We start from the raw sequence: 22,183 nt of genomic DNA on the forward strand, positions 1-22,183 counted from the left end.
CTCTGAAAGGAGGAGAGAACTTCCACTTTGCTTATGGCCCTGTCTAAATATTGACGGAGTTTGTGGACTCAAAAGGCTTCCATTTCCTTGGCAGCTCATGACAAGAGCCTCGGGTGATCACTGACGTCATAAATAAGGGTGTCAATTGTTAAATCAACAACAGGAGTCACTGTGCACTTACTCCCCATGTAGGATCTCTGTCCTTAATGTGTTGCACTATGCGAATTAACGGTAAAACTAGTCTTCAAACAGTGCTTTATACTTTGTGTGTCTGTGTGTGTGCAAATTGTTGAAATCTTTACTTAGTATAGAGTTGGTCTGTATATAAAGATAATTAAAAATGAATCTTAATGAAGAATGGGATGGGAGAGGGAGTAGGAGGTGGGATGGTTTGGGGGTGGGATGGTGGGTATGGGGGGAAGAACCACTATACTCCTAAAGCTATAACTATGAAATTTATATGTATTAAATAAAAGCTTTCTTAAAAAAGAATGTTATGCTAGGTCAAGGGAATTCATATTTTGACATAGAAATATATCTGCAGTAACCTGAGTATTAATAAAAGTCAGTGTTTTGTATATTAAAAATAAATAAATAAGGGGCCAGCGCTGTGGTGCAGTGGGTTAACACCATGGCCTGAAGCGCCAACATCCCGCATGGGCACTGATTCTAGTCACGGCTGTTCCTCTTCCAATCCAGCTCTCTGCTATGGTCTGGGAAAGCAGTAGAAGATGGCCCAGGCCCTTGGGCCCCTGCATGCACATGGGAGTCCCAGAAGAAGTTCCTGGCTCTTGGCTTCGGATTGGCACAGCTCCAGCCATTGTAGCCATCTAGGGAGTGAACCAGTGGATGCAAGACCTCTCTCTCTGTCTCTACCTCTCTCTGTAACTCTGTCTTTCAAATAAATAAAATAAATCTGTAAAAAATAAATAAACAAATAACCAGTGCAACTTAAAATGGGTGAAAGGTTTGATTTCATTAAAGAAGATGCTCAGTTTCAGGCATGGAAAGCCAAGACACTGTGGCAAAAAATGTTCTACATGAAGGATCTCTGTGAGTGAGACCCCAGCAGAAAGAAGTGGCAATCAAAGAATGGTATACTTTTCTGTAAAGGGAGGAGAGAACTTCTACTTTGCTTATGGCTTTGTCCAAATGTTAACAGAGTTTGTGGACTCAAAAGGCTTCCATAGCTTAGACAGCTCATGTCAAGAGCCTCAGGTGGTCACTGACATCATATATATGAGTGTTAATTGTTAAATTAACAACAGGAAGGGCTGGCTCTGTGGCATAACGGGTAAAGCCTCCATCTGTGGTGCTGGCATCCCATATGGGCTCCAGCGCAGATCTCAGCTGCTCCACTCCCAATCCAACTCTCCGCTAATGGCCTGGGAAAGCAATAGAAGATGGTCCAAGTGCTTGGGCCCCTGCACCCATGTGAGAGACCCAGAAGAAGCTCCTGGCTCCTGGCTTTGGATTGGCACAGCTCTGGCTGGTGTGGCCAGTTGGGGAGTGAACCAGTGGGTGGAAGACCTCTCTCTCTGCCTCTCCTCTCTCTGTCTAACTTTGACTTTCAAACAAATAAATACATCTTTTAAAAAATTTAACAACAGGAGTCACTGTACACTTACTCTCCATACAGGACCTCTATCCTCAATGAGTTGTATTATGAGAGTTAACTGTAAAACTTGTTCTCAGTTTGTGTGTGAGTGTATGTGTGTTCAAATTGTTGAAATCTTTACTTAGTATAGAGTTGGTCTTCTGAGTACAAAGTTAATTGAAAATAAATCTTAGTGGAAAATGGGACTAGGAAGGGGAGAGGGAGGAAGAGGAGAGGTGGGAGTGTGGGTGGGAAGGTGGGTATGGCGGGAAGAATCACTATATTCCTAAATTTGTACTTATGAAATTTGTATTCCTTAAAAATAATTAATGAATGAAAACATAAAGAAGATGCTCAGAGAGCAAAGAAGCATAAGAAAAAATACTGAGCCTCGTTGTTCATGAGAGAAATGCAAATTACAGCCACAACGAAATGCCACTGCACACCTGTTGGAATGGCTAAAGTTAAGGAGCCTGAACACACCAAAGTGCTGCCAAGTGAAGCGACTGGAAGTCTCATACTCTGCTGGGGGAATGCAAAATGGCAAAACGGATTTGGAAGGCAGCATGGCAGATTCTCAAAAACTTACGCAGCCACCATATTATTCAGTCATCCCTCCTCTAGGTATTTATCCAAGAGAAGCAAAAGTCTGTGTCCATACCAAGATATCCACAGAAACGTTCACAACATTATTAATGATAATAGGCAAAAATTGGAAACATCCCAAACACCCATTATTTGGTGAGTGGATAAACCAAATGTGATATGTTCATATAATGGAATACTATCAGAAATGAAAAGGAATGAATTATTGATATATACCACAACACAGATGGGTCTCAAAATAATTATGCTGAGTGAAAAAAGGCAGACAAAAAGCGTGCATACTGTATGCTTCCATTTATATAATTGTAGGGAATGCAAATGAATCTATAGAGACAGAAAGCAAATCAGTAGTTGCCTAGGGATTGGGTGGAGGGGGTGCAGGAGAGAGGATTTGCCAAGGGCTACAAAGAAACCTTTGGGCAATGATGGACATGTTCATTGTCTTGGATATACGTGTGTCAAAACTCCTCTGGTGGTACTTTAAAATGTTCAGTTTACTGTATGTCAATCATATTTTAATAAAACAAAAATAAAAGGTAGAAGAATCCATGAAGCAGTAGGTAACTGTTTTGTGGCTTTCTTGTTCCTCATCCAAACTTCTCAGTCCAGGTGTAGGGATGGAGGAAGGAAGGAGAGGAGGGGGGAGGAGGGAGGGAGAGAGGGAGGGATGGAGGGAGAGAGAATGAAAGAGCACGGAGACTTGGGCCAGTCCGGACAGCAAGTGCTTCCCTGTAACTCCTAACCACTGCTGTGCCCCCATCTACTGCCCGTTTCTTAGGCGGGTGAGTATGAGAGCTGGCAGGGACCTGAGAAATGATAATGTCACATGCAAGAGTGAGCAAACATCGTTGAACCTTGTATTAATCAGAGAAAGAGAACCAACGGCAGACAGAGAGCAAGGGTGGAGAAATGTATTAGAAGCGTAGGCTCCTGCGGTTACGGAGGCTGAGACGCCCCACGACCAGCAGGTGTCAGGCTGGAGACCCGGGAGAGCCCCTGGGGCAGCTGCAGTCCCAGGCCCTGGGGACCCATGTCCTACCTCAAGGCAGCCAGGCAGGAGGCGGTGCCCTGACTCAGCTCCTTTCTTCTATTTGGGTCCTCAATAATGGATGGGACGGAGGACCGTGGGCTTCACTCGTTCACCCATTCACAAGTCACCCCCATCCAGGAATGTCCTCCCCAGACGAACCAGGAGGGTGCTGGAACAATTATCTGGATACCGGTGGCCCAGTCCAGTGGAAACAGAATTGGTCAGCTCACTCACTGAGGGGCAGGGTTAAAGGAACGTGGCAGGGCCAGGCCAACACTGCGCGACTAGCAACGGCCGGGAGCCCAGGCCACCCCTCGGTTGACGGCACCTGGGAGGCAGCAGTGACCAGACCTATGAAAAAGGAACAGGGGTCCAGGACAGTGGCCCTTTAGGGAGGGGGGCAGACAGAGCAGAGCCCAGCACTGCGGGGGCAGGGGAGTCAGTCCCTCACCTCCCTCTAGGCCTGCCCTCCAGCTCTGTTGCTGCTTCACTTTGGCGTAGACAGAGGGAAAGGCAGCGCCTACAGAGCAGCCTCCTGGGCCCAGAGCAGGCCACGGCAGAGAAGGAAGCGAAGGCTTAGAGAGGTTGATTTCACGAAGGAAAACTGGCAGGGCCAGAACCACACTGGCCACAGGCCCGCGCTTTCCTGACTCAGTGGAGGAGGGACGGTGTGGGTGCAGGTGGTGAAGGGCCTCCTCTCTGTCTGAGAATCTGCTGGGACCCCAGGACCTGCACCTCCCACCCCCGACGGCTTCACCTTGCCCCGGGAGCCCCCTCTGAGCCTCACACCTTCAACAAACTCCGCACCTGCCAAAGTCGCTCACTCCAGCCCCTTGTCTGCCTCCAGCTCTTCCACGGCAGGCTCTTCTCCTCCTCCAAGCCCTTGAACTTGCACTTGCCTCTGCCAGCAACACCCTTCCTGTCACTCTGTGCCTCGTGGCTCCTGCTTTCCCCTCCTCTCTTGCTGCGGGCCCGCTGTCGCTCACCCGCCCCCCCCAGCCACGGTTTAAATGCAGATCCCCTGCCGTTTTCTCTCATTGCCTCCCATTGTCTCTCTCCTCACTCCCTGTTGAATGTATAACTGTATATTTAGAAACGCTGCCTGCCGTTCGCTTCGGAGTTGTCGCTCCCACTAGTGTTCACGTTTGATTCGAGCAGGAGCTGTCTGTTTCGCTCATTACCGTAACCCCAAGACTTCGCACAGTGCCTGGCATATATGAGGCTGCTCTGAGAAGTCTGTGGAAAAATGAAATTAAAAGATAAGCTGACTTGGATGAAAAAAATGTTGAAATCTCTGCATCCAAGTCGGTCTTCAAAAAAAAAAAAAAAAGTCATGCAGAATGTGTATTATGAAAAAAACTATGCATGGATTCCAACATTTTTGCACAAAAATGAGCTTATCTTTTATTTACTTTATTTTTAAAATTGACTTAATTACTTTATTTGTTTTAAAGGTACAGAGACTGAGTTAGAGAAAGAGAGAGAACTCTCGGTGAGCTGCCATTCACTCCCCCAAATACTTGCAACTGCCAAGGCTGAGTCAGGCCAAAACCAGGAGCCAGGTGCTCAGTGTGGGTCTCCTGTGTGCGTGGCCAAGACCCAAGGACATGAACCATCATCTGCTGCCTTCCTGGGGGCACAGTGAGCAGGAAGCTGCATTCAGAGTAGAGCCAGCACTGAACTAGGTGCGCAGATGTGGGATGTGCATGTCCCGAGGAGTATCCACCCTGCTATGCCAGGCACCCACTCCTGGACTTCTTTATTTAATCCCATCTCCCCTGAGCTGTTTGCAGTGTCCTCAGAGTAGGGGCTCAGTAAGTACCTGCTAAATGAATGAGTGAGGGACCCGGCTGGGGCACAGAGCTTGAACCTGAGCGAGACCCCAGGCAGCAAGGCAGGTTCCCAGCACAGGGTCTGCCTTGCAAGGAAGCCTCCACTTCCCAGGGGAGAGCTTGGAACTCCCTATCTGTGTCCTGGCAGCCTACAGGATGCCCCATCACAGACCCAGACCTTCTGTCTAAGGAAAATGAAGCATTTGATCCCATGCAGCTGGGCCTTCCAGTCCATCAGTCACTTGTACCCCAGGGTGGATGCATGTACTGGAGCCTTTTATTCTCCAACAGAAAGCAGGGGAGAAAGGAACCTGGAAGAAGCGAGGAGAGGCCCACCACTCGGGAAGGCGCGGGGGAGGGTGGGGAGGCAGAGGCAGCCCTGGCCGAGATTTGTGGAGGGGACCCAGGGCTCCGGCCCTAAAGATTCATTTGGCCGTTTATGGAGCATGAACTCTGGGGCAGGCATGTGCCTGGTGCTTGGCACGCACTGTCCTGATCATCACAAGCCCCCCAAAGAGGCAAGAACACCCCCTGACTTCACCCAGGAGACACTCGAGGCTCACGGAAGTGACGTAATTAACCCACGACCACACCAGACATTGGTGGGGGAACCGGGACTCGAACCTCGCTCTGGCTGACTCCCAAGTGCCAGGTCTTCTCCTCTCACTTGACGATTCCTTCCAAGGATGGTGGGATGATCTATGGAGGAAGCCATAAACTCACCCTCCGGGTGGCACAGGAGCAAGAAGACTCAGCCACGGATCACCACCGAGAGCAGTGGAAGCCACAAGCTGACAGTCCAACACACTGAACAACAACAGCAGTAAACCTGGCACTGCTAATGATAGTAACGGCCACAGCAGGCACTTCTGAAGCCCCTATGAAGTGCTTCCCTTGGATCTTATTATTTATCGCTCATCTCAGCCCTTGGAGGTGGGTGCCTGCGTTATACCAAGAAGGAGGCTGAGATTTCGGGAGTTGGAGCACTTTGCCCAAAGTTTCACGCCTGGGAAGTCAGGAGACAGACCCAGAGTGATCCTGCTCTGCCCGAACCGTAGAGTCCAGCTCCCAAGCTCCTCACCGGGGCCCTGTTTTCCCGAGGAGGGGGCTTCCCTTGCTCCGGCCCCCGAACAGCTGCCCATCACCAGCTGGGAAGGGGGCACCAGGGTCCCTCCTCCCTTTCCTGGTGCTACCCCACAGCCCTGTCCCCAGGCAGGGGACGCCCAATTTGCATAACTTAATTAAATTCTGCATTCTCGTTTTCCCGAGGAGCAGGCCTATGAAGGATGCTGAGTGCATGGTCTTAAGGCAAATCAGCGCAGATGATGAAAGAGCCTATTTCGGTTAAGCAAATTATGAGGAGGCGGGCGATGTCCTCACTCTAATAATTTCCCGTGAATTATTTATATGGAAACTGCAATTACATCGGGCAAAACAGTGTTGTGTGCATAAAGCTCACTTAATTACCCAACCACCTGTTGGGACACAGGGTCTTCTGCCAGCCCATTTCTGTCCCCAACAGGTCCTTCCTCCGGGACAGCAGGGGACCCGGTGCAGCACGTGGCTGCAGGGTGAGGAGGTGCACCCTCGGCTCTCGGACCCGAGTGCCATCCTGGCCGCCTGCTTCAGCCCGTAGCTGTGCTTCTGGGTCCCTGGAGCCTTGGACAGCAGGCACTCGGCCCGTGGGTGCCTCCACCTCACCCTGGAAGGGAGATGGGCAGGCGAGCAGGGAGAAAGGGGCCCAGCCCCACAGCCTTCTCAGCAAACCCTTTAACCAAAGCCAACGAGACTCCTTTCATCAGGCCCTGGTTGTTTAACTGGAAATGAGAGTTGCCATGGCAACCCGCCTGTCACATAGTATTTCTTACCACTTGCCAGCGGGAGAGGGGGAGAGGCGTTGGTGTGTGGAGCGGAACCCTGGCGGGGTGGGGAAGGTCGGGAGGCGGGGCTGCATTGTGTGTGACCCACCTGTGGCAGCACAAGGTCACAGGAGCCTGTCCCTAAGGGGTGGGCATCTCCTGTGCTCCTTTCTTCCCCTGCTGGACCCCCCAGGACCCCCTGCAGGTGCAACCTGTCCTTCTACTCGCTCCCTCCCCTCCTCCACGGAAGGGAAAACATTGTAAATGTCAGAAGTGTGATGGAACTGTCAAAAAGACATGAAATGGGCGACATAATAAATGGGGAAACATACGTTCTTCTTTGTTCTGTGACTGAAAACCACGACATTTTCTTCGGGAGGAAATAAAACAAAACAAACGCACAGCCGCTGGGAGACACTGCCCCGGGGCATCAGGCGCCTGGGAGCTGCGCAGGGGGAGGGGGGGAGGGACACGGCCCTGGCCCCGTGGGGGACATGGCCTGGCTGGAGCTGGGGAGGAGACAAAGTTGGACCAGGATGCTCTAGACTTGGGGTGGTAGAGACGGTCTCACCGCCCACCTCGTAACTCCTGGCGGAAGTTGCTCGGGATTTCACAGGTGCTAACACAATGTAGTAGGGGATAAAATGTAACGTCGTGTCCTGGTTTAAGACAAGGTGCCTCGTTTCCATACGGGGACCGCGGAGTGTAGACACGTCCCGGGGACCCCACCTTGCAGGCTGGGGAAACTGAGGCTTGTGGAGATGGAGCCACTCGCCCTGGCTCCACAGGTAGGAAGTCTCAGGGTCAGCAGGGGAGCGCAGCTCTCAAGGGCTCCCAAGTTCCCGCTGGGAAGCAGCTGTGGGTCGCAACCCGAGCGCCCGGCTGTGGGTCTCCATCCAGTCTTGGACCGGCTGCTTAACAGGGATGAAATGGAGTGTTTTTTCTCCTTTAAAGATTTACCATGTATAAATGTATGAGAATATTAAAGGCAACAATTAACTTTATTGGAAACCTTATATTCTGCAGCCTCATTAGAGCTGCCAACAAGATCTATTATTAGTATTACTATGCAGATACTGTAATAAAAAGGGTATTTAAAGTGGATAGTTTGGCAATGAAATAAAATAGCTTTTCTCTCTCTTTCTTTTCCTTTGCAAGATATATGTGTGCATCAGAGATGGTCCGGAGCAAGGCAAAACCCCCGAGGGACCCAAGGACTGAAGAGCTAGTAAAATCTCCACTCGCCACCGTGGCAGAGCGCTGCAGGGGCGCGGCGTGGCAGGCAGGTCTGGCCGCAGCGCCCCCGCCTCGCCCCCAACACCCTTTGGAAGAGCAGGATTTCAGCGGGCAAGAAACAGGTCCACTGTCTTTGCAGGTGGCCAGTCCAGTCTCTAACCGAATGGCCCTCGGTGGCTGCAGCTGCTCGGCTCTCCTCGCCAATGCCGTCCAGCCAGAGAGCCCCTCCCCTCACCCTTTCCTTGGCTCTTCCGCTATTGCCCCATGCCTGCCCTGGACAAGCGACGAGGTGTCTGCTGCCGGGCCTTTTTACCCTGCCTGGCTTCCTGGCCGGCTTGGGGCTCCCCTCAGCCCCTTCTCTTTCTTTCATTTTTTTTTTTTTTTTTTTTTTGACAGGCAGAGTGGACAGTGAGAGAGAGAGACAGAGAGAAAGGTCTTCCTTTGCCGTTGGTTCACCCTCCAATGGCCGCCGCGGCCGGCGCACTGCGGCCGGCGCACCGCACTGATCCGATGGCAGGAGCCAGGAGCCAGGTGCTTTTCCTGGTCTCCCATGGGGTGCAGGGCCCAAGCACCTGGGCCATCCTCCACTGCACTCCCTGGCCACAGCAGAGGGCTGGCCTGGAAGAGGGGCAACCGGGACAGAATCCGGCGCCCCGACCGGGACTAGAACCCGGTGTGCCGGCGCCGCTAGGCGGAGGATTAGCCTAGTGAGCCGCGGCGCTGGCCAGCCCCTTCTCTTTCAAGAGCCTCCTGCAGGACCTGAGAATTCCTCCCAGGCCTCCCGGGAACAAACAGACCACGGGCTGCTCCGGCTTTCTCCCGCCCAGAGCCTGCCTGCTTCCACAGCGCAGATGGGATACTGCCCCTCCTCCCAAGGCCACCGTGCCCCTTCCCTGCATGGCGACCGTCTCAGCTCCTGCCCAGCCTCTAGCCATGCCCTTCACTGGGGCCCCGGGCTGGCTGGGCCAGCAGGGACAGCTGGTGTTTGAGCCTCAGCTCACTGCTGCTGGGTGGAAGAGTCTTGGCCTGGAAGAGTCTCAGTTCTCCTGAGAGCGTTCATAATCATGGTCTTTTTGTTAACGTGAGTGGTTGCCACTTATTGTGTGCCAAGTGTTTCCCCACTCAATCTCTGTGACCACCTGTAAGGTGGTCTCTTGTTATCTCTGTACATGACTCTTGCTATCTTCATTGTGTAGATGAGGGCTCTTAGGTTCAGAGAGCTGATGGGATTCACCCCAGGTACCATCAGAGTTGGCCTGGAGCTTTGGAGGAGCCTTCTAGTCGCTCCTGCCCTGCAGTTCCCTCTCTAGACAGCAACAAGTTATAAACCTGTTGAATACGGCTGTTTTCTTGTGCCCCAGGGCCTTTGCACCGACAGTTCCCTCTATCTCAATAGAATGTTCTTCCTCCACATTACCTCTTTATCATCATTCAGATTTCAACTCAAAGAGGCCTTAGCTGGCTACTCTCCCAAGCCTGGACCTGGCTCTCCTGGCATACACACTAGACTACCTCACCTCCAGGGACTAGAGCAGCATATAGCATGTGGTAGGTGCTCAGAACACATGTCTCTTTTTAAAGATTTGTTTATTTATTTGAGAGGCAGATTTACAGAGAGAGAGAGAGAGAGAGAGGAAGAGACAAAGAGAGAAAGAGGGAGAGAGAGAGAGATCTTCCATCAGCTAGTTTACTCCCTAGATAGCTGCAGTGGCCAGGGCTGGGCCAGGCCGAGGGTTTACCACGTGGGTGCATCCTCTGCTGCTTTCCCAGGTGCTTTATCAGGGAGCTGGATTGGAAGTAGAGCAGCCGGGACCCGAACCGGTGCCCATATGGGATGCTGGCATCACAGACAGCTGCTTAACCTGCTGCGCCGTCACACTGGCCCCAGTCTTGAATGACTGTTGGTGAACTTGTTCAAGGTCATACGCTATCAGGGTTGGAGCAGAGAATCTGACCCTTCATTTCCTGGTGTGCCTGTGGTGCCTGGGTGTCAGGAGAAGGGAGCGCAGCCCAGGGCCACCCACAGGTGACTTCCCAAGAGGCCAAGCAGGCAGTCTTCGCAGGACCGAAGCAAAGCCCAGGCAGCAGGAGGCCCGGATGGGAGCGACCTATCCTAGGAGGCCGGCGGGCCCGGGAGGGAGGGAGAGAGAGACGAGGCAGAGAAGCAATGCTGGGTGCTGTGAGCTGGGTTGGAAAAGGTCACGGTCACTGGGCTGGGTGTGGCTTGGCTTTGTGAACCCCACTCCAGGTTCTCAGGACCCACTCGTCCTAGATCCTGAGCCCCTGCTCTTCTATCCCCCTCTCACAGGGATACCTGGGCAAGACCATGAAAGAAGCCCAGGAGGTCTCAGGGCCAGCCCTGACCTGGTTCGGGGAGCAGGCTCTGGGCTCCTTTGCCCTGAAATACCAGTGGCCAGGCCACCGGGGACCTGCTCTTCTGTTACACATTCTCACCTGCACCCAGGGGCAATGAGAGAGTGGTTGGGCCTTTGTCTGCATGCTGTGGGGAGCTCTTCTACATCGCTCGCCGATTTACACCAAAATGTCCAGGGCCCCGTAGCCAGGGAGCCCTAGCGGCGGAGCAGAGGCTGCCCTGCGGGGAGACCATGAGAATGCAGAGAGCACTGCTCCTGCTGCACATCCGCGATCGAGCAGGGAGAGGAGACACACACAGAAGGCACACGACTCAACTGGTACAGAGCAAGGGCCGTGCCGGAACAGGCAGACTCGCGGCCAAGTCCCGGCTCAGCGACTCCTGTCGGGGCGATTGTTTTCAGCCACCGAAGCCCCAGGCGTCCCACGCACACACGCACAACAGCATAGCTCACAGCCGTCCTGTGAGAGCGCCTTGGTGAGGTGGCTAGCACCTACCCACTCAACAGGCAACATTGCCGTTGATGGTACAGCAAGCGACACACAGCCCATGCATCAAGAAGCATAAACACCAGGAAACAGCCCAAGTGTCCATCAGCCAGGGAATGAACCAAACGAAGGTGGAACACACAGGTACATTCAATGGAATACTACTCAGCCTTACAAAGGATGAAATCCTGCCATTTGCAGCAACGTGGATGGAACTGGGGAGCATTATGTTAAGTGAAATGAGCCGGGCACGGGAAGACTGGGACTGAAAGATCTCGCTCAGCTGTAGAATTAAAGCAATTGATCTTGTGGAAGTCGGGAGAATGGCAGTTACTAGAGGCTGGGGAGAGTAGGGGGAGCAACTGATCACCGGGTGCTGAGTCACAGACCCGGGAGTAAGCACAGTAGGGAGATAGTAGGCAGATAGCAATACAGTTTCAGAAAAGCCAGAGGAGACTTTGAATTTCAGCACAGAGAAACAGTAACCATTTGAGATGGGTATGTTTACCTCGCTTTGCACAATGTACACACGTACTGACACGTCACACAGCATCCCCCAGTACGCACAATGCTTACATGTCACTTTAAAGAACTAAAGAAGCATAAATGAGTTCATTAATTCCAGACCAGTGCAGCGCAGGACTACTGAGAAGTCCATGACGAAGCAGCATCAGTGAATGACACTGTGGGAGCAGACTTCTTGGAAGAGGTGAGCTTGGCAGCGAGGGATGACTCACAGACCCCCAGCCACGTTGTCCCAGTGGAGAGCTCAGGAGGGAATCCAATGTCATTAGCATCATGGCACACAGATGGGAGGATAAGGCTTGTTCTGCACACGGGGCCGATAGCGCAGGCTACTCCCAGTTGGAAGAGACCCCTCCAGGGGCCCGCCCGGCCCATGCAGGCCTCACAAGAGCTGAAGGACCCCCCCCCACACACACACACACACGGCCAACCTATTTGTGACTCAGCCGTGGGTCACAGCACACCTATTGGGAAGCTCTGTTTTAAAACAAGCTCATCAGTTAACAGACTAGAAAACAGATGTGGAAGCAGAAGTGACTTGGCTAGGTTCCCCCTGGGGCCGCCACCAAGAGAGGAACTAGAGACCCGGGAAGGGGGGGGGGACTGTATCGTGTGCTCTTAAAAGATGGGGGCATTTCCGGTCATGGGGGAAGATGCGATATATGCTAAGCCCGATAAATAATAAACCCAACAGTGGCCACCCCGAGCCTCCACGGCATCTCCAGCACTGGGCTGAGAGCCTTCCATGCCTTCTCCCACTCGGTGACAGCAGCCACCCCGTGGGAGAGCAGTGTGTTCCCCAAGTTCTTGTGTCAGCTCTGATGGACACCAGAGGGGCAGGACGGTGTGCAGGGGGTGTGGTCTGTCTCCAGAGTTCTGCCCCTTGCCTTTCCCTGGAGCAGGAAGCAGGATGGTCCCATGCCCAGGGCCAGAGAACTCACACTCCCAGGGAGGGACGGCCGACCCTGCTCCACATAAGCTGAAGGAAGCCTCCCAACCCCCTGCCCGTGCTCCTCGCCCCACCTCTCACATCTGCTGCCACCAAACAAGCAACCTTTGAACTTGACCCTGCCACGGTGCCCACCTTCTGCAGCTGATCTGCCAGGCAGAGGTGTGTCAGCATGGCACCCGCCCTACCTGCTGTGTAGAGTCACCTGCCAGGAGCCTTAGGGCACCAGCAATACAGAGAAGGCAGTCACAGATTCCCAGCTTCATCAAAGCTTTGCTTGGCACAGCCTGAGGCCCAAGTCCAGCCTCTTCCATCTGGATCAGTTAAGGTCCTGGCTGGTCAAGCCATCCCCCTTGGCCCAAGTCCTTGGCTCTGTCTAGTCCTCTCTGGTCAAACTGCCCTCTCAGCTGCCACCTGACAGCCCCAATGCCAGCCTTGGGGCTCCTCCTTGAGGGCAGCTTTGCTTGTGCCCTCCCCTTGGCGAGGCCCACTACCCACAGCCCACCAGTCTCTTAGCATAGGGCCTCTCTTCACTGCCAAGTGCCTGCTTTTCCAGATGCTGTGGTCTGCCTTTAGCCTGTCCCTACCCTGTGCCATCTAAACACAGCTATTACATGCAGATGGCACAGTGGCGATGGGAATGAATTCCCACTTGACCTAGGCCTTGGATCTAGTTCATCGCACCCTGTTTTCCTTCACAGCACTTGTAAAAATGTAGGATTATAGAGGGTTGATGCTTGACATTGCAATTAAGACGCCACTTGGGACACCCGCATCCCATTCCAGAGTGCCCGGTTCGAGTCCTGGCTTTGCACTTCCAATCCAGTTTCCTGTTAATGGGCAACCAGGGGTGCAGCAGATGAGGACACAAGTACTTGGGTCCTTTCCACCCACATGGGAGACCTGGCTAGGCTTCTGGACTCCTGCCTGCTGCCTGGCCTAGCCATAGCTGTTGCAGGCGTTTGGGGAGTGAATCAGCAGATGAAATATCTCTCTCTTTCTCTCCTTGCCTTTCAAATAAAATATTTAAAAACAATAAATTTTTTAAAAAAGCTATCACTGTAAGATTTTATACCACCCTCCACTAACCCAAGCCCAACTGCTCGAATATAGACCTTGTCCTCTTATTCTCTCTCTCTCTTTTTTAAATAGTTATTTTATTTATTTGAAAGATGGAGTTACAGAGAGAGGTAGAGACAGAGAGAGAGAGGTCTTCCATCCGCTGGTTCATTCCCCAGATGGTCTCAACAGTCAGAGCTGTGCCGATCCAAAGCCAGGATCCAGGAGCTTCTTCTGGGTTTCTCATGTGGGTGCAGGGGCCCAAAGATTTGGGCCATCCTCTACTGCTTTCCCGGGCCATAGCAGAGAGCTGGATTGGAAGAGGAGCAGTCGGGACTAAAACCAGTGCCCATATGGGATGCCAGCGCTTCAGGCCAGGGCGTTAACCCACTGCGCCACAGCACCGGTCCCTCTTCTTATTCTCCACAGGGCCCCTGGCTGACAGAGCCCCTGGCATGTACTAGACACTCATTAAAAGTCCACTGAGTGATGACTGGCTGAACTAGACATCCACAATTTCAGTTCCAAACATGCTGCTGACGAGCGCGTGACCTTGAGCAAGCCTCTTCCTACCTGGGAGTCTCTTCCGTCTGTCGGGAGACAGAAGCTGTTGAGGTGCAAGGTTGACGGCATCCGAAGGTTCTTCCAGCTCTGCTCCTGCTTCAGCCAAGAAAGCCAGCACTGGGAGGAAGAAGCACATCTTACGTGAGGCAAAACTCCACCTGCCCCATGCCCCAACAAAGGACTCAATCGGCAATATGCCCAACAGGTGACCACAGGTTCCCGGCACAGCGTGGGAGAGGCTGAGTCCTGCCGGCTCCTGAAGCCAGGGTCTCTAACTTGGCTCGTGGAGCACACACCTTTTTGTCCTGCTCTTGCAATTTAGCTCTTACCCGTCCTTTGTGGAGCTGACGTCTGGGGCCGACGCTGACTGCAGAGATGTGTGCCGGGCCGAGCGTGCGGAGCAACAGCACAAATAAGGCCTCTTCTACGTCTACCTTCTGAGCTTCACCTGGAGGCCAGACCTCAACGCTCAGTTCTGAGCCTACAGTGTCGGCAGCTACCACGGTGCCAGCGGGTTCAGAGGCCTCGAGAGTTCGGACGTTTCAAAGATCTGCCTCTCTCCTTTCATGTTGGAGTCCTACAGCGCCCCTACTAGCAGCGTGCTGTGGTCAAAAAGCTGGGGACTAGGAGCTAGGGCCTGCCTCTGCCACGAGAACTCTCAGGCCATGGCTTCTGCGAGGGAGGGGACTGGGCCGGGGGACAGCAGGTCTCTCAGGTCTAATGTTCTAGAGAGGCGGAAACAGTTGTAATAACCCCATTCCGCAGAAGAGGAAACTGAGGCGCCAATCGCAGAAGCTGTCTGCTTGAGACCCCAGGATGCTGGCCAAAGAAACGACCCTGGCTGGATCTCTCTCCAGAGCACCCCTCACCCCGTTCCCAGGCTATTTCCTTGGGACTGTGGGAGGCGTGAGGCTGCCTCAGTGGTCATGACAGCTGTCCAACGGTCCCTGCATCACAGAGAGTTCAGAGGACAGCACCGGGCTAGTCTTCCATCCGCTTTCTCATCCCAGGTTGAGCTCATGAAGGGCTAGAACCGCTGCACCCGCATCGTTGTGCCCAGCACTGCGTTGGCACGCACAGTGCACAAGGCAGGAAGCCCCGCCTCCCAGCTGGGACCTGGGTCTGAAGTTCAGGCTGAGGCACTGTGATGGTGGCAAGGGGGGGCCTGTAGGGGGTGGGGAGATGCCAGCCTCAGACAGGGGCGGCCGGGAGCCCACCAGTACTCTATGCAAGGACAGGTGCGGGGAGCACCTGCCTGCCCCAAGTGGCAATAAGAAGGGTAAAACGGAACAGACACCACCCACGAGGGAAGCCAGCAGAGGGCGCCTGCCTCCCCACCGCCACAGTTAGTTCCAGCTGGGCAGCTGCCTAGTTAGCACCAGGAGGCAACCCTGCTAATTACCAAACCCAAACTTAGGATTTGCATTTTTATGAAATGCTCATGCAGGAGGCAAATCTTTTTCCTTAAAAAAGAAAAAAAGAATCAAGATGGATAGGGGGAGAAAAAGCCCATACCAGTACATACTAATTCAATCTAATCTTGGTCATTTCAGTTTCCATAAGAAAGTGCTTTCATAAAGCGACAAAGCTAACATCCATAACTCTCCAGTTTCCCCAGACAGGATACCTCTGCATTAAGTTTCCCATTTATCTTCGGAGATGGCAAATCATCCATTTATAATGGGATCTAATAAAGGGAGCTCCCGTGGCAATCCCAGCTGCAAGAATGCGCCACGGATCCCGAAGTGCCGCTGGGGCTCCCGGATGCGGGAGGCTCGGTGTGCACGTGCAGTGACCGTGCATCGGCACACAACAGGGTAGGGGTGTTGGGAGGAGGGGGTGTGGCTTACAAAAGGCTGGTTCCCTAGTGCTACCAACCTGCCCACACACCTTCCCTCAAGACCAGTGGGCCGGCGCCGCGGCTCACTAGGCTAACCCTCCGCCTTGTGGCACCGGCACACCGGGTTCAAGTCCCGGTCGAGGCGCCAGATTCTGTCCCAGTTGCCCCTCTTCCAGGCCAGCTCTCTGCTGTGGCCAGGGAGTGCAGTGGAGGATGGCCCAGGTGCTTGGGCCCTGCACCCCATGGGAGACCAGGAGAAGTACCTGGCTCCTGCCATAGGATCAGCGCGGTGCGCCGGAGGCAGCGGCCATTGGAGGGTGAACCAACGGCAAAGGAAGACCTTTCTCTCTGTCTCTCTCTCTCTCTCACTGTCCACTCTGCCTGTCAAAAAAAAAAAAAAAAAAAAAAAGACCAGTGAGGAAGGACCTGGGCCTGACCTAGGACCCAAGCTGTAAGGCAGCGAACACTCACTGTGGAGATGCCATTGGGGAAGGGACAGAGTTTAGCACACTGATTCAGAGGCTCAGCTGGGCAGGCACGGGCACAGAGTAGGGCCCTTGGGAGCGGCCACTGAGATGGAGTTTCACCAGCAGGGGGTTGCTTGAGGAGTGGCACAGGGTCCGCACTGGTGACAAAGGGTAGAAAGCAAGCCTGGCCAGAGGGAGGAGCTCAGTGTCCATGCAGTCCAATGGCAGCCTTGGCCAAGCCTAAGGCAGTCTGGAGCCATGGCAAATGCAGCCGTCAGGGCCAGCATTTCTGATTCCTGCACTGACCTCCCAGAGGGGGCGCAGCCTCAGTGGGAGGCTCTGCGTCAGGAGCAATTGTTAAAGGCCTGAGCGCAGAAGTCAGTGTACTGTCTCACTTCCCAGCAGGCGGTCAAGTCATTCACGGACAGGGACCCTGGGCAGAAGGTCACAGAGCCCACAGAGCTGCAGCCCTGTCCTCTTTCTACCCCCAAGTCGCCTACACGGCGTGGACCCGTTGGGTCTTCCTTGGGGCTCTCCCAGAAACAGACACAGAGACCGGGATTCCCTTTCAGGCCATTCATGTTGGAGATCAGATCAGGAAATGTCGGGAGGGAAGAGGAGACAGGAGAGGCAGCCCATGAGGCATTCACACCTATGTACATTTCCGCCTGGGGACCAGAGCTTGATCCTGAAATGAATCCTGGGGAGCCGTGGACAGCACCTGCTGCGGTGCGACCCCCATCCAGGGTGAGGGGACTGGGACGTGTATGGACCAGCTCCAGCTGATGGGGCAGCAACACAGCATCTGGTGATGGAGAAGAATCTCAGGCCAAGAAACGCAGGCGCTGGCAGCTGAAAGCTGGGCAGTGTGTCCCAGACAAACAGGGGCAGAGGTGGCCAGGGCACCTGTACCATCTGCACCCCAGATGTCCCCACACAGCCAGCCTCTTCCCGAACTTTCCTGGTGACCAGGAGCTCACAGCCTCACAGGCTGCAGTGTACTGCAGATCGGTCATCGTGCTCAGAAAGTCCTTTGGTAGGTGAAGCCAAAATCTATTCATTGTCCAGTCGTGGTCCCGTGCGTTCCACCAAAACCTAGACCGGCTCAGTTGTCTAAAACAGTCATTGCCATCTCAGCAGCATCTATAAAGGACACTCGACACGTGTCAGGCTCAGTAAATATTTTTTGAAGCATTGAAAGCTCGTTCACATACCTGGCCCTGGCCACTGAGGAGCGGACAACTTTTGTCTGTTTCTGATTTGCTTTTCCATGTACGACCCAGGTGATCGCATCTGCATTTCCCCCAGATGTTTAAGCACGGAGCCTCGTGTCCGGGAGAAAGCTGGGTTTTCCTTCATTCAACAAGTGCCACGCTCACCGCTACAATGTGTCCACCACTATCCCTAGGGGCTCTGGGTTAGGTTGGTGGCCAAAGGCACCAGTGACTGTTAGGATCCTAGGAAAGATTCCAGGTGTTTCATCAGGCACTGTGAGTCAGTGCACACACGCACACACACACACACACACATACACTCTTATTCATGTCTCTTGAACAGAGCTGACTCTTCCCATGGCGGCTCTGAGCCCTGGCCAGCCTTGTCATAAACACAATCTTCGGGAGAATCAGCCACTTCAGCTCCTCGCCATCCCCCCTCAGGAAAAGGTACGAAGAGGGGTTTTACTCACAAACCCCAGGGCCCCATTCCCGCTGCCCATCGCGCACAGGGCCCCTCGCTGAGGGAGCCCGGGCTCCCTCTGCCATTGGTATTGCCTTTGAGACGTCTCTGCAGATGGAATTGGGGGAGCTGATTAGCTTCCCTTCCTGAAATATGGCTCCGATGCCAGGAAGAGTGAGCTCGAATCAGCAAGGCGAGTTAAGTTTCCGCCTGGAGCAGCGGGCTTAGCGGTGCAGATTACAACAGCAGGTGATGAGCGACGCTCGCCGCTGCTGCGGAGACTGTGAAAATCCCGTTACAGGGCAAAGGCGTTTTAGCTACAGCTCCAAATTTCAAAGAATGATTGAGTTGGAACGTGGCAGGCAGGAGGCACCTGGGGACCAGAGTTATTTGACTTAAACTGAGAACCCAGCCGGAGGGAGCCGTTGGGGTAGAGGACTCCAGAGAGGGACCCAGGTGTGCCACCCGCCCCCACCATCCCCTGGGCCCTCTCTCCCAGCACACACACACCCTCCTCCCAGGGGCTGCCCGACCGTAAGCAGAAGGAGCTTCCATCTGCCTCGAGTCGCGTCTTCCTCACCCATCTGTAAACTCCTGGAGATCAGAGCCGATGGTTTCTTCAATCCTGTGGGATTTAGCACAGCTCCTGGCTCATGAAAATGCTGCAGAACGTTTGCCGAATGGGCTACTGGCGACTGCCGCAGAGCCAGTCTTCCTTGCCTGGCTCTGCCTGGTTTCTGGATCTCCCCCCAACCCGCACTGAGCACCCCTGGGAACCAGAGGGCACCAGTGACTATTAGGATTCTAGGAACGATTCCAGGTGTTTCATCAGGCACTCAGTTAAGTGCACACACACAGACACACACACACACACACATTCTCTTATTCATGTCTCTTTAACAGAGCTGACTCTTCCCATGGTGGCACTGAGCCCTGGCCAGCCTTATCATAAACACAGGAGCCTCCATCATGTCGCATCCATCCCTGGGTCCTTGGAAAGGCTAGCACACTCGAGTCCACTACAAGTGAGACATCAGGGAGAGGAAGAGATTTTTAAAACCAACCGAGGAAAAGGGTGAGCTTCGGGTGTTGAATGAGACGAATGATGAAGTCACGGGATTTGGCATCTCGTCCAGTCAACATCTGAGTCGACACCCCCACCCCATCGCCCCCGTGCTGACCCTAACTCACCTTGAACAGGAAGCAGCTCACTACAGTAGATCAAGAATTTAGGCCTGGAGGTCATTTGGGGGTCTGGGTTCAAATCCTAGCTTTCCAAGGCACTTAACCTCTCTGTAACTCTGTTTCTCCTTTGGAAACTGAGCTCACCTCCTAAGCTGTAGACAGGGACAATATCTGGACAGAAACTTCTCTAGAGAAGTGGGGAGCACGCAGCACAAAGTAGCCAAGACCCAAGGCCTTGTTAGTGTTGGGATCCTGGTTCCCACAAGGTGAGCCCCAGCACCGCCCCCTGTCCCTAAGGAAACCCAGTTTACAGAGGGCTTGAGGTCCCCCCATCCCTCCATCACCCTGCAAAAGACCAGCAACTGCCATCCCCTTCACCAAGGAGCAAGCCTGGCTCAGAGAAGGCGCTCACCCCAGCTGGCCTAGGAAGCATGGAGGCTGGGGCTGGAACCCAGGAACACAGCCCAGAGCTGTCCTCCACCTCGGGACACCTCTTAATGAACAAGTGACTGTCACAGGAGATCAGTCCTGGGCGGGGCCCATTGTCTGCTCAGCAGGAAAAGGCACACACGAAGCTTTCTTTCTTCTCTGCCTTCCTCCCTTCCTTCTGCCATGCAGTGATTAAGCGTTTGCCATATGCTCACCCGGCTCGCAGTGACTACGTGGGATATAAAAGATGGAGGCGCTGTGGACCCTGCCCAAGGCAGCCCACAGTCCAGCTGAGGGACACAGTGGCAGCGCCCTGGGCCACCCTCACTCCCACCCCTCCCACCTCTCCCACCAAGCCGTGCTTCCCTAGGCGAAATGCACACACAAGTGGGGTCAGAGGCCCAGCGCCCAGGGCTGTAGTGCCCCAAGCAAGGAGGAAAGCCCCGCCCAGAGCCCCGCCCCCTGGTGATGAATGGCAGTTACTAGGTGACTGATTGCCTGGGAAAGAGTGGTTCAGGAGGAAAGGGGCTCCCTGGGAAGATGGTGAGGTCCTGGTCTCTGCAGGAGTGTCCCCGGGATTAACCTCAGACCACTCCAGCCCCAAGACGCTCCAAATTGATGGCACCTGCAGGCCAAGGGTCCCTCCCAAGAGACCCACGGGGTCCAGAAAGGTCAGCGTGCTGCCTCCTGCGAAGCCGCAGCGCCTCTGAGCAGGGCGCAGAGCAACTAACTGCTCCCCGGCTCAGCTTAGCAGGGCTTCAGTCCCCGCATCGCACATAAGCCTCCCTCCCCTCCAGCCTCTCACGCCTGGCTCCTCCAGGCCAAGGTTTCGAGTAGCGGCTGCCAGTCTCCCTTGGAGGGAAGACACAGGGGAAGGAGTGCAAAGACCATCTGAAAATCCCCTTGTTTGCTCTCCTCCCCGGAGTCTCTGCAGCACGCCGCTGGCAACCGCCCAGACAAACAGGGAGCCGGGCTCCCCTTCTGCTGTGCCCTTTGCAAAGGTTCCCCGGGCTCCGCTTCCTCCTCCAGCAAGGTCCTGAACTCCCGCTACGGGGGAAGGGGCTGCAGACCACAAGGCGTTCCGGCGCCACTGGCCTCAGCCCTCCACCTCCTCCTTGCTTCCTCGGAGTTGCAAAGCCAAAATAGCTGAAGGCGGGATCCTCCAGTGTCAGTCGATAGTCTGGGAAGGTGGCCAGGAGGGTCATTTCCTCCAGCTTCCTCAGTGACCATGGGCTGCAGGGACACCTGGGCAGAGCGGCATCCTCACTGCTGGAATTGTGTTAAAGCTGACCACTGTGCCTCTGCCCTCGGGCTAGACAGTTTACAGAGCTGGCACCCCAGGCGCGGCGGGAGGAGCAGGTCCTGAAGTACACCCATGCTGCACTCCGGTCCTTGCTCCTGCAGTTGCCAGCTCTGATTCTGAGCTTACGACGCACACTCTCCATGCATCGGTGTCCTTGCGGTTCCAACAGAAATGAAGCTTGCCTGGCGCTGGGTGTTCACGCTGTTTAAAGGGCATGGTACCTGTAGAGCCCTCTTTGCCTCCAGAGTGGGAAACAGAGAAGGAAATGAGCTTCTCTAAAGAGGAGTCCCAGGATGTGGCTCCCACCGGCCCCCGCCACTGCTGTCTGTAATCAGCAGAAGGACAAGGAGGGATGGCTGTAACCTGAGAACCAGCGGTGTTCTCCACAGCAGGCACACGCAGAGGCCAGCCGCTGGGGCCCTCTCTGGCCAGGGCAGCCCTGACGCGTCCAGCCCCCCACAGGACAGGCTCGCAGGGAGGAGAGCAGGGCAGGTATCCCCTCTGGCCCAGCTGAGGCAATGGGGGCTGGCCGCTGCTCTCTGGGGAGAAGCAACATAATGCAAGGAGGGCCGCCTTCCAGCTGGGATCCTCCGCCCCTTCCCAGCTGGGCTGGACGCTCTGCCCCAGCGAGGACCTGCCCCCAGGTCCTATAAAACCAGAGAGAAGGAGCAGGCTAACTGGGAGAGGGGTGATGGCAACTTTTATGTCTGCTGGGCCACAGAGGGCCCGGATATTTGGCCAAGTAAGCATCGTTCTAGGTGTGTCTAGGAAGGTGTTTGGAAAAAGACAAAGGTGTGGACTGGAGACTGAGCAGAGCAGACTGCTCTCCCATGTGGACAGGCCTCTTCCAATCAGCTGACGGCCTGGATAGGAAGAAAAGGCTGACCTGCTCCCCAGGAGGGGACAGTCACACTGCAACACCTGGCTCTGGGACTTCCACCCCCACTCCCCAGCCCTGCAGACTCGGGGCTGTCAGCCTCCGTGAGCATGTGGGCTGACTCCTTAGAGCACATCTCTTTTTTATTTTAAGATTTATTTGAGAGGTACAGTTACAGACAGAGGGAGAAACAGACAGAGAGCTCTTCCATCTGCTGGTTCACTCCCCAAAGGGCCGCAACGGTCGAAGGTGAGCTGACCCGAAGCCAGGAGCCAGGAGCTTCTTC

Source organism: Oryctolagus cuniculus, chromosome 1, assembly GCF_051225735.1.
Source record: "Oryctolagus cuniculus isolate XC-2025 breed Fujian yellow rabbit chromosome 1, ASM5122573v1, whole genome shotgun sequence".
Classification (NCBI taxonomy): domain Eukaryota; kingdom Metazoa; phylum Chordata; class Mammalia; order Lagomorpha; family Leporidae; genus Oryctolagus; species Oryctolagus cuniculus.